Source organism: Gossypium raimondii, chromosome 11, assembly GCF_025698545.1.
Source record: "Gossypium raimondii isolate GPD5lz chromosome 11, ASM2569854v1, whole genome shotgun sequence".
Lineage (NCBI taxonomy): Eukaryota > Viridiplantae > Streptophyta > Magnoliopsida > Malvales > Malvaceae > Gossypium > Gossypium raimondii.
Window position 1 is genome coordinate 33,038,469 of NC_068575.1, and position 15,394 is coordinate 33,053,862.

Genomic DNA, 15,394 nt, shown 5'->3' on the forward strand with positions numbered 1-15,394 from the left:
AAAATTTCATATGATGTTTTTTTTTACTATTTTGTTAGTAATTGTGCTATCAATTACTTTTTAGACTAACATAATTCACATGATGATTTGATTTTAATTTTGCTAGTTTAGAAATTATTTTTATCATACTAATATTTTTATAATAATTAATATTTTTTTAAATATAAATTATGTAAGTATGTAATTATAATTTGTACTATCAAATATGATGAATTACGATGTAATTACACTGTCACCAATCATCTCTAGGGAATTATAATTTTTTTGTAATTACAAGAGAGTGCAATTACTACCATAGTAATTAATCTAATTCAAAATAATTTTCCCTTACATAATGCTCAAAATAACATTTCATTTGTCAAATATTGGTAGAATCTAACATGATATCTTGCTGAAAAGAAGTAAGATCATCTTTTACCCACATTGACGAGGCTTGTGTTGTGCCCTTACTAGCTCGTGCCTGTGACAACCTATATTCTAGCAAACTAGTCTAAACTCTATTAACAACAACATCCTTAGGGGTTGTTTGAAAATTAAAAACGGTTTAATTCCTTGAACTTTACCTGCAAGTTTGTACTGAGCAAAAAGGACCCCATAGAAAGGACACAAGCAAAACAACTTGACTTTGGAAGAAAGCTCAGAATTCTAAATTTTTTTCAGATTTCTCAATTTGGATCAATGACAATTTTTCCTACAAAAAACATTGTTAGCTTTTCCTTGTTTCTCCTCTTTTTGTCTAGTGCCACACCACCATATCACTAGCCATTGATTCATGGAATGGAAGTTGCATGTAGCTTTAGAATCCAATAGTGAAATTTATGTACATATTAACCAGTTGGCTAATTAATCCATTCTATCATCAGCTGCAAGTGTTTTAGAAGAACCATATATTTTGAAGTTCGCAACACCAATAATTCATCATTCCATATTTGGACCATGTTATATATGCCTATTTGCTACCTTAGACACATTTAGAGGACCTATTAGCTTGTCAGACACTTCTCCATAGATAAAAATGCATTTGGAGTAAAGTTTGAGACTTCGAGTCTATGAAATCACATTTAGGAAAAATATTTGGACTTCAATGTTTTTGTAGCATAATGAACCGATATTATGGAGTAAAAGGAGTATTTAAAAATAATAATTCCCTTCCAAAAATTAAAAAAAAAACATTTTCCTTTCTTTAATATTCTAGCCTTTAAGGTCATTATTCAACCATCAAATTCTACCCTCACCCTTTTTCCTCTCTTCTTCTTTCCCTTTTCCCCTTTATTTTCCTCTCATTTTCCCTCTTATCTTTTTCTCTCATTTTTCTCCTTCTTTCTCTAACTACAACTCCTTTCTCCCCTACTCTTCCATCTTCTCATCCCTGTTATCACTTCTTTCCTTGTTGCTCTCTTTTCCACCATCTATCTCTTTCACCGTCATTCCTTCCTTCATCCTCCACCACATTTGTTCCTTTCCTCGGCCACCTCTTTTCGATAAGTGATTGTTAGAAATAATAATAGGGCCAAAGGATTTTTTGTTGCCTCTTCCCTTGAGTGAGGTTTTTTGAGTTGATGATGACTTGTATTCTTTTAAGTTCACAATGGTTCACCTTTCTCAAGTTTGTGGGAACTTGATCGACCCTTTTTATCTAGGTCTGACTAGAAAGATTAAACATTTCCCAAAACCTAAGAGTGGTTTTTTGGGAAGGACAAGATAATCAATGATGGTTGCAACATACTAGTTCACATGCCTTGCCCTTATAGTTGATGAACAAAAGTGGTTTTATTCGTGATGGCAGTGTTTTTTCTGACATTTTATTTTTATTTTAGACATTTTATCTGTATGACTTGGCTCTTATCATCTACTCATATCACTTTCTTTAATTTTAATTTCTTGAGCTTCAATTTATATGTACTATAGCATTATGCTCTTTTCTTTTAACTTTTTTCCTTTCCCCTAATCATATATTACCTTTCTTTTTCTTTCTTCACTATTTTTTTTGTTTTTTTTCAATCATCCTTTATTTTTAAGCCTTTTGTTGCAACAATTTTCTAAAAGTAGTGGGTCCTTCTAATTCTCAACAAGGTGATGTTATTCTTAAAACTTTAAACTCAGGTATTTTTTCATTCTAGGATTTTAGAGTTATGGCCTTTAATGTGCTAGCCTAGGAGAAGCATAAATTTGATTAGTGGATATGCAATAATGTATGTTAATTTCATGTTTTAATTGTTTCATGCGTATTATCTAAATTTCTTAGTGTAGTAAATTCAAAGTTTGTCATCTCTTTTGCTGAAAAGATTTGTTTACCAGGTTTAGGAGTGTGATTTATTATTGTTTGATTTTGTAGTGAGTTAATTGGTATTTGTGTGTTAGTAATTGTTGAGAATGTTGATAACACAATTGGTTGATAGCGATTCTCAATCAGTTTCATGACAGAATGAATCGAATAAGTTTATGACCAATGAGGCTAGACAGTGATATGTGAAGTTCGCTAATGAGCCTCCAATGCATGAAAAGGATTTTGATTTCACCACTTAACAATTTTATGAGCTAATACTGATGTTGGTTGAATGATTGAGATGGATTACTTTTTTTATAGCTTTATCGACATGCGATTTTGTTAATTATCAATGAATTTTATGCAAATCTTCTTGATGTTGTCAATGTTATCGTAATGGTACGTGAGGTGCCATATCTATCACGACCAAAGATATTAATAGGTTGTGAACCCCCTAACATATGTATTGAAGAGTATGATCAATTGGAATAAAATCATCTAGATTATAATAAAATAATCCAATATGGAGGGCAAGCAACTTGGGTATTGAACAAAAATGGGAACCCTAAATATTTTTAATAATCCATTATGTTTGTTGCTGCAAAGATGTAGATGCATTTTATTTATGTTCGACTAATGCTTAGAACGTCACACAAATTCCTTCTGATTGGGAAATATTGTTATACGTTGTTTTGCAAGAATGTACAATTGATGTTGGTTGATTCATAACACACAAATGTATATGCACGAGGAGCTAGAAAAGGTCTTTGGTTTCCACACCTCATTACAAAGTTGTGTGTAGAAGTTAGGGTGTTGATGTTAGATGATGAACGAAAGTGTAAATTGAAATAAGTATTGAATAACAATATATATAACAATTTCTTAAATGATCGATAAAGATTCAAATTAGAATGTTCAAGAGTCACTAAATGATAAATAAATATTTGATCTTAATAATACTTCTCGAGGAATACTATAATAACCCATTTTTAGTGTTTCTAGAAATGGTGGTTTCAAAACTTTGTTTTCCAATGATCGAGTCCTTAAATATTATTATATAGTATTTATGAGTCTATTATAGTATTATATTTAATTTCAATCCAGTAATTTTATTGGATGGTTAGCAATTAAAGTATAATGATTGAATTGTAAAACCATAAGAGTTAATCCTTATTGATTTTTATTAGTTAAAAAGGCTCGAGATGGTAATTATTTGAAGATTTAAGTAGCAATTATGCCATATTTTATAATTTTGGATGGTTAGTGCTTGTTATCTAATAAAAATATTGTTAAATTAAATTAAAAATAAGTTAAAACATTAGTAAAAGTGGCCATCTTCATTATTTATTCTTTCATCACTGTTTTTACACAAATAAGAACAAGGGAAGCCATTATTGAATGCTTCAACAATCGGTCGGGTTTCTTCCTTTGCATGTAAGTCCAAACCGAACTCGTTTTTCATAAATTTTATGTTTTTGATATCATTGTAGCTTGATTTAGCTAGCCCAGGGATTAAATTGTGCAATCTTTAATTTTTTTCTAATGTTTTTATTGATATTTTTGAAGCTTTTGGTGTTTAAATGTTAACTTTTAAGTTTAGAAATGAAAAAGGGACTAAATGGTAAAGTTTAAATGCTAGTTTTAAGTATAGGGACTAAAATGAAAATAATTATGAAGTTTCTATAATTATAGATAGTAAAGGGTTGTAAAAGAATCGATTGAAATCAAAGTTGTAAAGCAGGGCTTAAATGTGAAAGATATGATAGTTTTGGTTTTAAGGACTAAATTGAATAAAATGTAAAAATTTAGGAAATTATAAAAATGAAATTAAATTATCATATGCATTGAATAAGATGTTATAAGGTAATTAAAATTAATAAATTAAAATGAATTACCGTATAGATCAAGATTTGAATCAACCAAGAGATAATCGAAGAAAAGAGAAAATTATGGATTAGTCCTCGACATCTTGCTTACTATCATTTTTGCTAGGTAAGTTCATATGGTGTAGCTATGTTTGTAAAATTTATTGGATTTATTTAAATTATGAAATTATATCTTGTGATTTTGTTTTGAATTGGTTATAAAATGGTACAAAAACATGAGAAATGGATTGAATTGTAAAGAAATGATCTAATGCTTTAAATGTTTCTGGATGAACGTAAGAAAGGATAAGATACAATTGGCATGCCAATAGAGTTTTTTTTTTTGTATGGGATATGATTGAGATGATACTAATGTACGAAGAATTCACTGTTTAAACCGAAACCCAACATTTGTTCCGGATTATCGAGTCTTGTCTCTATGGAGACCACTATTACTGATTGTCTCCACGGAGACCCTAGTGTGTTTTGGAGGCATGTATTGTCTTGTGACATATGATACCTATAGGCTTAACGCTTCTAATAGTATATGAAATGATGTGATAATATGGAACTATATGAATGCATATATGTAATTCACGATAAGAAAGTATATAAAAGATTATGCGATCTATTCAAGATCGAGCCTTAGGTGCTGAATTGAATACGATTGAATCAATAGACACTAGAAAGAGATTAAAATGGTAAGTTAAATGGTTAAATGGTATTAATTGAACATGAAAATTGAATAACTTAATGCCAAAGGTATACATGTTAGATACATTAATGGTTTCGATTGTTTAAATGGTATAAGGTTTGGCACTTGACAAATGGTATGATTTGGTCAGTTCTATTGTAATGTTGAATGGTATGATATGATAAATTTAAATGTTAATATCAAATGAATTGATGTATGAAATGGTTATATGCAAATTTCATATGATATTGGAAGCTTTTGGCATGTATGTGTGTGTGATATGGTTAAAGACTGAACTTGAATTGGTTATTTGCATTTGATTAATACTTATTTTATATTGACTTGAATCATGAAAGTGCCATTGAGCTTTATCACTCAACGTATGTTTTGTTTTCTCCGTGCGTAGGTGTAGGTAAATCTCGAAGTTTCGACGGATGATTCAGCATCCAGTCAATGATCCTCAACTCAACAATGTTTGTACAACCTTTTGGTTTAACATATGACATGTATTTAGGTTTAAGTCGGTTTTGTGTTATAACTGGTAAAATCAAAAGTTTGAATAGACATGTTACTTGAATTACGTATATATATGAATGATAGTGAATTAGAATGGAACATATGATGAATTACCAATTGAAATGGTATTTAAATGGTTAAATGGATGAAATGATGAAAATATCATATGTTGAATGTGTTATATATAGGTAGTATTGATGCAACAAGATGAAATTTAGCATATGGAAATAGTTAGAATGTTAAATTGGTTAATTTGGTATTCATATTGAATTGGAAGAATGTTTTGATTAGGCACCATTTGGATAATTTAGAAACAGACGGACACGTTGTGATGTTGAGCTTTTGTCGTCGAGATAAGAAATCGTCAGTGAATTACATCACGACGAGGAATGCTTGAAGTCGCAACGTCAACCTGATATTTTTTAAACTTTACAACTTGATTCTAATTCGACCTCGAGTTAACAAAAGAGCTTTCGTAAGCTCATATAAAACCCGAAAATGATGGAAAATCATATTGAGATTGAATAATATTGTTAATAACATATATAAAAGGGTAAATTGAATCGTAGTTGTTTCGGTGACGAATGTAGGGTCAGCATCCTGTAGCTCAAACTCGGTGATCAGATTGGGTATAGGTTGTTACAGAGAGAAAGAAATGTGAGTTAGAATAGGATTAGTTGTTAGTCTTTGATAGTCATTATTTTTCAAATTTTAGTTAATATGTTATTTTTATAAAAAGATTCTAACTATTCGAAAACATTTTCTTTAACAAAATGTAATTTGGATAAGGATTAGCAATCGGTCTATAACGATAATCTTTTTCAAAATTTAGTTAAATGATTTCTTTTCTTCTAAAAGGTTTAGCCATTCGGAATTTTTATTTACCATATGTTTGGATAATTAATAGTAAAGGAAAAGAAAGGATGGGAAGGTTAAAGAAGAAATGTTTATTTCTTTTTGGATAACTAAAATTGATAAAACAAAGTAAATGAAAGGAATTTTAACATTTCTTTTGTTTAGTCAAGAGATGGAAAGGAAGTAAATGATTTACTTAAACAATGTTCCAATTATAATTGCACCTAAAGTAATTAAACTAAATTAAAACTAATTAAAACTTAGTGTTCTTCATAAACAATAATTTTAGGTGTTAAACAAAAAAAGTTTAAATTAATTTAATAAAATTGCTTATTTGATACAATTTTGAAAATAGTCTTGATAATTCAAAATTTTTTAAAATAATAATTTTGTTAGTTTTTAATTTGATACTAAATTTAAAAGTAAAAAGAATAGTTTAAAAATAATTAGAACCATTTACAACAAAGTAATAAGCTATTAAAAATAGAAAAAACTTTAATGTATTAATAGGAGAAATAGTAAAGAAAAAAGTCATTAAAAGAAACCAAGAATAATAATGACATTTAAAAACAAAATATTATTAAATTTCCTTTCCTTTCATTATCTCCTAATTTACGACATGTCCTGGATTTCCTAAAATTAAAGAAAATCAAAGTAAAAGATAATACTTCCCTTGTTTGGATGACATATTTTGATTATGTAAGGGGGAGTAAAGGAAAACGAAGATACGATTTGAAATGAAGATAAAAAATATACAATGTCAAATCTTCAAAGCCTATTCATGGACATTGGAACTCTTTTGAGAGAAACCAAAGTAAGATCCAAGTTCAGGGGATTGAGGCAAATTGATCGATGCCATTTTTGAACCGAAAAATGATGCCAAACAACTTCATTAGTGACTGCGGTAGCAATGAAGGAGAAGGGAAGGTTAAGAAAAGCATAGACTTTTGATGGAAAAGAAAATAAAAGGTTAATTTTTTATTAAAATAAATAATTTTAGGGTGTACTGTATTTTTCTCTAGAAATATAAATAAGGGCCTTATTAATGTGTCAAAAACAACATGTGAAATATTTTTATTAGCTAGCATGTCAAATCATTAAAAAGTTAACACTATTAGAGGTTAAGTATCGCATTGATAGATTGAATGAAACATCAAGTGCCAAAATTGACAATTTGAAATGTAGGGGTACCATATTGAAAGATTTGATAAAGTACATAGCCATTAATTAATTACTCCCTTTTATTCAAGAACAATTAGAAGTTTATTATAAGGATTTTTCTTTTCAAGTAAAGACATCCTATCCTATGAATAAAATTTATCACTTGGTCGAAAATGAAATAATTATTTTAAAGATAGTTTCTTGAAAATTCTTTAGCTTGCTTAATTTTTTTTTTGGATCTTATAATTTCATACAACAATCATGAAATGTTATTCCTTATTCCATAGGAAAAAACCCTCTAGCCGCTTAATTTTTTCAAACCAAATCTTTGCTTTGCCAACAATGGTATTAACCTTCAAACTAGTTGTTTAGTATGGCTTCTTCAACAGTATTCTCTAGTTTTTATTTTCTTTTAATTTTAACCTACATTATCACGGTTTTTATTTTGTTCATTTTTTTATCGAAAAAAATGGTGGGGTTTTAGTTTTTTGTTTCTAGTTATGTTTTAACATATATATGAAAGTTACCAAGGTAAGGGTGTGACTTGATATATTGAAAACATTTCTTGGAAGGCCTTACCTTGAGAACAGTGATAATATTTGTAAAATTGGAACCAAAATGATGAGAACGAGGATAGGCTATTTAAGACTTGGCCTTTTATGCATCATTGTTCAAGTTGGTCAGATGATTGCAGGTTAGGATGAAACTTTCAATAGTTTGGTCAAATTGATGCATCTATGGTTTGTTTCTGAATTCTTCTAGTGTTACAATTATAGTCTGCAATACCCTAAATTTTTTTGATACATTTGGTATTGCTCCATGATCATGTTTAGTGTAACACCCCCTTTTGGCGAGGAAGCTGAGTAGTACTTGATAGCTCTTGAAAAGAGTTATATTTCAGGCCTCTAGGCTTGGTTAATTATTTGTACTTAAGTAAATGTATTTGCATTTTAGGACATTGCATCATGAAGCTTGGATTGTGCTTAAATGTTATTATGTTACTTTTACTTGTGGGTGGAAAAGATTTGTTTGGATGGTAGGTGTAGAATGAGGAAAAAATATTAAGGAATGAATTTTTGTCATAGCAAAAGGGTGGATAGATTGTCAACTTTAATGTCATGAAAATTCTAGGAAGACACTGAGTCAACACCCAACTCGTGCCACTCTCAGCCAACTGTACTTGTACCAGAAAGATCTACCTGAAAAAGGGGGAGAAAAATTTGTGTGCTGAGAGGGGGATCTACCTTATAAGAAGAGAAAGAAAAAGGAGGAGAAAAGAGAACCAAGAGGCGGAAATAAAGGGTAGCAGTAGAGGCTGAGCAGTAGAACAGAACACAAGGGAGAAGAAAAAGGCAGTCAACCTAGTCTTCGCAAGACATTGGGCCATTGGAGTTGAGAGTTGGAACGGAGAAAGCTTCCTGAAGTTCTTCCCTTATTTTCCTGAATTGCTTCTTTTCAAAATTAATTGTTGAATATGTTGAATGATATTTTGAATTCGGATTTGATTAACCAACCCATGAGTTAAATCTCATTGAACTGGGATTACTAGATGATGCTCTAATTTTCCATTAATGTTGAAGCTTGGATAATCTATTTTACTATTTCATTCACTTTGTTATTCTTGAATTGCATGTATGCAGAATCTAGAGATAGAGTCTAATTCTGAAAAGGTTAGGTTAGTTGGATCAAAATTGAATGATACAAGTGGTTGTTCGATAGAATACGCATAGTAGTTTTTAGACATAGAGCAGTGTTTGTACAGAACAAAGAGAAATCAGTGTTGGGAATCACACTTGAGGCCTCTAAACATATAACGATTTAGGTGGGCTAACTTAAGGTCCTGCTTTCAAAATAATTAGACTATCTTATATCCATTTTGAGTGATAAAATGGTTAAGATATTGCCGAGGCATTTTTGGTTTATAAGGGTGGATTCCTAGTAATCCCAACCTCCTCATTCAACAGATTTGAACCTCTCATCCCTGACTTGATAACTTTGCCATAGAATATTTCTAAATTTTTTTGTTTACATATTGCGCACATCATCATTATTTTGATTACCATTGCATTTCTGACATTGTTTTGCCTTAGCTTAATTCACATACTTCATAACAACAGCTTAACCAAGTTAATCATGTCCGATCCATGTGGAGACGATCTTACCTATCATTATATTACTTGATTTGACATGTATACTTGCACACTTGCAGATTATATTTACATGCAACAAGTTTTTGGCGCCATTGTCGAGGATTGGCAATTTGGTGAAATTTGGTTTTGTTACTGCTTATCTAATTCCATTAGTTTTATCTAACTTAATTGTCTTTAATTTTTTTCATGTTTGTCATCAGTGCATAAGAAGAGGCATTCCTGTTAACGAAGATTATCCTTTTGACCTAGAGATTGAGAGAACTTTGCGAAGAAGGAGAAAAAACTTACGAGATATGGCTAGGATCAAAAATGATCCAAGTATGGAAAATCCATTGCATTTGAATGGCCAGAATGTTGACATTCCTCGTGTGATAGATGACCGCAACAAGTCCATTCATGGGCATGTTGTACCAGTTCTAGATTATTTGAACCTAGGGATAGTCAGACCGCCTATTCAAGCTCAACATTTTAAGTTGAAATCGGTAATGTTTCAGATGTTGCAAACTGTAGGACAGTTCAGTGGGTTGCCTATTGAATATCCATGACTGCATTTACAACTTTTCCTAGAAGTCTGTGACTCGTTTAGGCAACAAGGTGTTCCTGAAGATGTCCTATAACTTAAACTGTTTCCTTATTGATTGAGAGATAGTGCAAGAGCATGGTTGAATGCTTTACCATTAGGGACGATGGCATCATGGAATGATCTTTGCAAAAGGTTTTTGCTATGATATAATTTGTCTAATATGAATGCCAAGCTTAGAAATGACATCACGTTTTTCAGCAATCAGAGGATGAGACATTGTATGAAGCTTGAGAAATATTTAAAGAATCGCTTCAGAAATGTCCGATGTATGGATTCCAGCACTGGTCATAGATGGAAATGTTTTATAATGGGTTAAACGTGCATACAAGAATGGTAGTTGATGCTTCTACCAATGGTACCTTGTTGGATAAATCCTATAATGAAGCATATGAAATTTTGGAAAGGACAGCCAACAATGATTATCAATATCCTACCACGAGAGTTGGGATTAGTAGGAGAGTTGCTGGCATTATGGAGCTCAATCCAATCACTTCATTGATAGCCCAACTATCATCTATGGCTAACATGATCAAAATAATGAAGAAATCAGCTGTAGTTCAAGAGATGAAATAAATCGAACTATTGTATACCTATTGTAGGGAAGATCATGTGTTTGATGAATGTCCATCAAACCCAACCTCTTTGTATTACATGAGAAATTTCAACCGTAATAATAACCCTTATCCCAACACTTACAATCCAGGGTGGAAGCAACACCCAAAATTTAGCTAGAATAATCAAGCAATGGGAAATTCCAATATTGTTATTAGAAAAAATGCCATAAGTGCAAAGCCTGGTTATGATTAGCCTATGCCGTGACAAAATGTTCAACAAAATTTAGCATCATCTTCTTCATCTATTGAAACATTGCTAAAATAATACATTGCCAAAAATGACGCTATAATTCAGAGTCAAGCTACATCCTTAAGAGCCTTGGAAAATCAAGTGGGACAAATCGCAAATGCTCTAAATTCGAGACTTCAAAGAGCATTGCTAAGTGATATTTAGAATACAAGATCACAAGGGAAGGAGTATTGCAAGGTTATCATTCTCAGAAGTGGTACTCAGCTGAATGAAGTTGTTAGAGATGCCACTATTGAAGAGGAAAATCGAGGACAGATCACAAAACCATATGAAAGACAATCTAGCACTGAAAAGGCCAAACAAGAGAATGTTGCAGCAGAATCAGATCATGTGGTCAAACTGAATGCCATAGCAAAACAATATTAGTAGTCTAAAGGAAGGCCACCGCAACCTTTTCCTCAACAATTCCAGAAGTCCAAACAATATTTACATTTTAATATATTTTTTGATGCCCTGAAGCAACTCCATATCAACATACCGTTTGTGAAAGCTTTGGAGAAAATGTCCAATTACTTAAAATTCATGAAAGATATATTGTCAAAAAAGCATAGATTGGGAGAATTTGAAACTTTTGCTCTTACTGAAGGGTGCACAACGATGTTGATGAATAAATTACCCCCAAAGTTGAAGGACCCAGGGAGTTTTAGTATCCCTTGTTCAATTGGAAATCATTATGTTGGTAAAGCATTATGTGATGTAGGAGAAAGTATAAATTTAATGACTATGTTTATCTTTAAGAAGCTAGGAATTGGGAAGGCAAGACCCACCATAGTCACGCTGTAGTTAACTGATCGATCTTACGCACATTCAGAAGGTAAATTTGAAGATGTACTGGTAATAGTAGTAGAAATACAAAAATATATAGACTTTTTTAACACCTTTTGAGCTCTAATTCATGCAGTTTTGTAGTAAATTTTGTTGAAATTCATACTTTAATTATAAAATAATTAAATTTCACCAAAATTATTAGCATATTGAATTTTAATTATTTTATAATAAATTTTCACAAATTTGGTTTAGTTTCTACAGTTTTACACAATAGGTGAAAATTGGCTCGACAAACACCTCGAAAGGCTTAAACCGTTGGAGAAAATTTTGCATCAAATGAACCAAGAGCAAGGCTTAATATTTTTCCAACCAAGGGCGGTCCAAATGATGATTATTTTATGTACTTTTTATTTAATTTTTATCCAAATTTAGTTGGTTTGAGATTTAATATAAAACCTGAAGGAGAAAGTGGCCTAGTATGCTAAGAAGAGAAGGTTGATCCACCAAGCAAATTGGCAGCCCAAAACTATCCAAAAAACTGACCCAATCAGCTGATTTTTTCTGATTTATATGCTTGCAAAAAATACATAAAATTTTCTTTAAACTCCATTCAAACCCCTCCACTTTTCGTGTTTTTGAATATTTACCCTAAGCTAAATTTAGCAAAGTTTGAATTACTCAAACTTGCTCCTTTTGTGGCCAGCCAAGGGAAAGTGTATGGCTGTTAATTATTTTCTATTTTTAGTAGCCACTCCCATCTATAAACACCCCCCTTTGCTACTTCATTCAATACACCTTCATTCGCACACATCTCTCTCTCTCTTTCAATCACTTTCTCTCTTCCATTCCCTTTCTTATTTTCCCATTTCTCTTATCAAATTCCCTATTGAAAAATAGCCTTCTTCCACATTGGAATAGTAGCATTCAATTATTCATAGAGTCCTTGGTTCAACAGAACGAGCAGAGAATAAGAGAAGCTCACTAGTCTTGCTTTGGAGAAATCCTAGATTTGATTCCTAGTTCCCTTCTCTTTAATTTTCTTGTTTATGTTGCGATTATGAATATGAATGATTGTTGTGTTGTTGTTCTTGTTCTAATTAAAATGACTTAAATTTAATTCATCTTGGATTGATTTCATTTTTGTCCACTTAAATGATTAAAATCATGTTTGTGTTGTTATAGGCATTAGTATGTTGTTCAATTAAATAAAACCATGCTTATGTTATACTTTCTTTATAAAAAGTAAGGTAACAAATGAATTAATTATGAAACATATTGAAATTGTAATTAATTGAAAAAATTTAATTGGTGCATGTTTAATCTTCTAAGGTAGTGAGGTTAAATTAGCAACAGTATTAAACGATACATTAGCCTTGCATAACTTGCAAGATTATTGTGATTAAACTGTTTCAATATAGAAAAATATTGTTACTTCACTTAATCTTATATGTGCTTATGAATATTGATTAATTTTAGAATTGACATTAAGAAATGTTAAAAAGATTGATTAATTTTGTAGTTATGTATGTGCGATGAGTTAACAAATTATCAAGTTGCCGTGAAAATTTTCGTAACAATATGAACATGGGTTTAGTAATTCTAAGTTAAGGAATGTAATTGATCTAACACATTTATGTCATATTGATTAAAACTTATCTTTTTGAAATCAGGCATTGGAATTTTTACTTTTTATTTTATTTACTTAGTTAATTTTTAATTTTTAAATCACTTATTCAAAACAACATATTTTTCCGATCACCAAAGTGTTTGATTTATATTTCATAAACATTTTTCTTTCATGGTCCCTGCGAGTACGATAACTCGACATTTACTTGTCACTTTATTACTTGTTGCAATTGTGTGCATTTGCACATTTTTCGTCATTCCAAATTTTTGGTGCCGTTATTGGGGACTGTTTTAGAAGTCATTATTTTTGAATTTTGCATTTTGTTTTATTTTTCTGTTTTATTTAAAATCCATTATTTTTTATTATTTCAGGTGTTTATGAGTATTGATAGAATTATCTACCTATTCCCCGTAGACCTTGAGATTGAAAGGATTTTTCGACAAAGAAAAAGTTAAGCAAATTAGAGAAGGATCGAAGAGATGAACTTTGAAAATCCGAATCAAGGAAATGGAGCAAATCATGCTCAAAATCCTATCATTATTGATGATGATATGGATAGAGCTCTAAGATAGTATGTCATGCCAGTGTTTCATGAGCTTAGTTTGGGTATTAGGAGACCTAAAATCGAGGCAAAAAAATTTGAGCTAAAGCCAGTCATGTTCCAAATGCTTCAAACAGTGGGCCAATTTAGTGGAATGCCTACCAAAGATCCTCACCTTCACTTAAGATTGTTTATGAAGGTGGGTGATTCTTTCAAATTAGCCAGAGTAGCCAAAGATGCATTACGATTAAAGTTGTTTCCATATTCGCTAAGAGACAGAGCTCGAGCCTGGTTGAACTCATTGCCACCAAATTCTATTACCACATGGCAAGAGTTAGCAGAACGATTCCTTATGAAGTACTTCCTATGTAGCAAGAATGTTATGTTGAGGAATGAGATTACTACCTTCCAACAGATAGATGATGAGTCCTTGTACGAGGCGTGGGAAAGGTTTAAAGAACTATTACGAAGATGCCCTCATCATGGAATCTTTCATTACATCCAATTAAAGACGTTCTATAATGGTCTCAATGCTCACACGAGGATGGTAGTGGACGCTTCTACTAACGATGCTCTCTTCTCCAAGTCTTATAACAAGGCTTATGAAATCATCGAGAGGATTGCTAGCAACAATTACCAATTGCCAACCGACCGTGTAGCATCTGGAAGACAAGTCACTGGAGTACATGAAGTGGGTGCTCTCACTTCACTCGCATCTAAGGAATCTTCGATATCCTCAATGCTTAAAAATTTACTACTAATGGATTTAATAATTTTGCAGTTTAGCCACCGAATCAATTTAAGACTATAGCCTGTATTTATTATGGGGAAGGGCACTTGTTCAAAGAATGTCCATCAAACCCAAAATCCGTGTATTACATTGGTAACCAAATCCAAAACCAAGGAAGGCAATGAATACAACCTAATTTTTATAACCCATCTTGGCAAAACCACTCTAATTTTTCTTGGAGCAACCAAGGGGCTGGAACCAGTAACACTTATGCACAACCTAGATCGACCCAACCACCTGTTTTTACCCAACAAGTTTAGAAACCAAATCAAGCTAAACCTTCCAATAGCTTAGGGAACCTATTGAAGGCATATATGGCAAAGAATGATGCCACTTTAAGGAATTTGGAGAAGCAAATGGGTCAACTTGCTTTACTGAACTTAGGAACCGACCACAAGGTGCTCTACCTAGTGATACGAAACATCTAAGAAATTTAGGGAAAGAACATTATAAAGCATTGACATTAAAAAGCGGAAAGACATTAGAGCCCAACACTGTCAAAGTTGAAGAGGAGCCAGTTGATGCTCAAGATTCAGTGGAAGTTCAGCCAAGTGTTGAAATTCCAGGTTCACCAAAACCAGAATCTGCAAAATCTAATAAGGTAACTTCTAACCCAGTCAAATTTAATAAACTAACAACTTCAATAGATACAGAATTGCCACAAAAGACGAATCAACCAGTTGAAGTTAAAAATCCTCCCCACCTTACCCTCAA

The 15,394-nt window shown here is 31.7% G+C and overlaps 1 non-coding gene across 1 annotated transcript; it reads right to left on the minus strand.

Moving 5' to 3' along the window:
- Positions 1-14,272: 14,272 nt before the first annotated feature.
- On the minus strand, positions 14,273-14,379 carry LOC128034985 (small nucleolar RNA R71). Its single transcript, XR_008191389.1, has one exon. It is a non-coding gene; the product is annotated as a small nucleolar RNA R71 (small nucleolar RNA).
- Positions 14,380-15,394: the final 1,015 nt, after the last annotated feature.